Source organism: Callorhinchus milii, unplaced genomic scaffold (genome assembly GCF_018977255.1).
Source record: "Callorhinchus milii isolate IMCB2004 unplaced genomic scaffold, IMCB_Cmil_1.0 Scaffold8, whole genome shotgun sequence".
NCBI classification, from domain to species: domain Eukaryota; kingdom Metazoa; phylum Chordata; class Chondrichthyes; order Chimaeriformes; family Callorhinchidae; genus Callorhinchus; species Callorhinchus milii.
In genome coordinates this window covers 11,383,813-11,386,067 of record NW_024704749.1, presented here as the reverse complement: position 1 = coordinate 11,386,067, position 2,255 = coordinate 11,383,813, and positions in this window count along the sequence as shown.

Here is a 2,255-nt window from a genome sequence, read left to right as displayed (position 1 = left end):
ATAAAGAAACTAATCAGCTTATAATATTAAGTTCACCCAGCTCAAAGGACACACAGGTGGGGGGGGGAGAAACGTGCGTGCAGTGTACAAATCAAACAGCAGGAGATATCAATCGTGTTCCTTAACGTTCGGAGTTCTTGTAGAGCTATATAGATGGCTGACCCTGTCCAGCGCTATGGGACATCCTCCCGACGTGAAAGGCGCTCTATAAATGTAATTTTGTTGTTGTTGCCTCAACAAGGAATGAAGTGAAGAGAGTGGATAAAAGGAAGCTAGGGTTCGGACGATAACACCTTTAATCTCCTCTATCGTATCTTTGTGGTCGCCTTTACCATTGCTGCCTTAACAGTGGACTCCTGCAGTGTAGTGGTTAGAGCGCTTGCCTTGCAAATGAGAGGACCCGGGATCGATTCCCGGGCGGAGCGAAACCGTAGGCAAGTTTCCATACTTCACACACACGCCTGTTATACCTAGTAGTACATAGGAATACAGTTGTTAGTCAATTGATGGATTGCTTTCCAGGGATGATAATCTCTTTTTAAAAAAATTTGTATAATAAATTGGTCACGGTGTTGGGTTTCCGTGTGTGTGTGTCAGACACCCGGCCGGTCACGGTGACGGGTTTCCGTGTGTGTCAGACACCCGGCCGGTCACGGTGACGGGTTTCCGTGTGTGTCAGACACCCGGCCGGTCACGGTGACGGGTTTCCGTGTGTGTCAGACACCGGCCGGTCACGGTGACGGGTTTCCGTGTGTGTCAGACACCCGGCCGGTCACGGTGACGGGTTTCTGTGTGTGTCAGACACCGGCCGGTCACGGTGACGGGTTTCCGTGTGTGTCAGACACCGGCCGGTCACGGTGACGGGTTTCCGTGTGTGTCAGACACCCTTGACTAAGATGGTGATTCGCTGTCCCTGGGGTGACTGAGTGCTGGTGGGATCTCAGCTCTTTACCAGTTTCAGCCAATTGAGCGTTTTGCTCTTTCACTTGGATTTCGCTTTATAAACCTGGAATGTCAGGCTTGCTTAGCTTGTGAGGAGCACATTTTGAGCCTCTCCATATGAGAGAGGCAAGTGTGCATGACCTGACACTGTAACTGAGCTTATCTCCACTTGGAGAAGGATTTGTGGACGGAGAAGGGTTGGTGAACTTTCGCTCTGGTGTGTCGCTGATTCTTGACTTTACCAATCCCTCTTTCTCTTCTCCCCCACAACCCCCCCCCCCCCCCCCCCAACCCCAAACTACTTGCACTGAGAAACAGAGGTTAAACTGGTAAATAAACTGATTTTGATTCCTGTAGCGTAGTGGTTAGAGCTCTCACCTCGCAAGCGAGAGGACCCGGATTTGGTTCCCGGGGAGGTCAGGGGGGAACGTTTATTGATTAGCGGAGAGGGAACATGAGAAAAGTTTCCTCTGCTAATCTAGCACTGCAATTATCGTGTAAAAATAGAGCCAGTTCCTGGCAAACACACAAGTAGAGCGGTTGGAGACGTGTGCTGAAAGCCACTTTGTTGGCCTTTGGTGTTCCAGGACTAGAAGCAAAATTTTGCTAACTCTGCCTCTCACTTCTGTTGCCAACCTTTCTGCTCCGCGCTGCAGTCCAGTTTCCCTTTATTACTCTCTTCCCCCCCCATACAAACCAAAGCTAGTGCTACTTTTGGTCAAAATCAGCTGGTGTTAAAGTGATATAGGAAACTGAGAGTGGAGGCAGGACACCTCTCCACGGGGAGGGAGAGTGATCATTGCCCTGATTATAGCTGGTTTGCCTGAGACTTGTGGCATTGCTGTATTAAGACTTCCACAGCTGGCTGCAAAAATAGCCCTTGAAATGTATCTGTGCTCAGGCATGTGGATAGCAAGGCAACAAGAAGCTGCCTTTACCTGCTCCCAGGCCATTGAGGAATGAACCATGGATCCTGGTCAGCCCGAGTCACTGTCAGTGCCTCTGTCTGTCGATGCAGTTTGGCAGTGTCGCTGTCTGCATGATGAGGCAGCGTTCAGGAACAGAGGGGAGACGAGCAGAACCTTTTTTTTTTACCCAGAGAGTTGTTACGAGCTGGAATGCTCTTTCTGAAAGGCTGGTGCAAGCAGATTTGATAATAGCTTTCAAAAGGGAATTGGAGAGGGACTAAGGAAAGAATTGCAGGGCTACAGGGTAAGAGGGTGGGAGTGGGGACTAGTCGATAGTTCTTTCACAGAGCCGGCACGGGCACGACGGGACAAATAGCCTCCATTCTGTGCTGTAAGATTTACTTA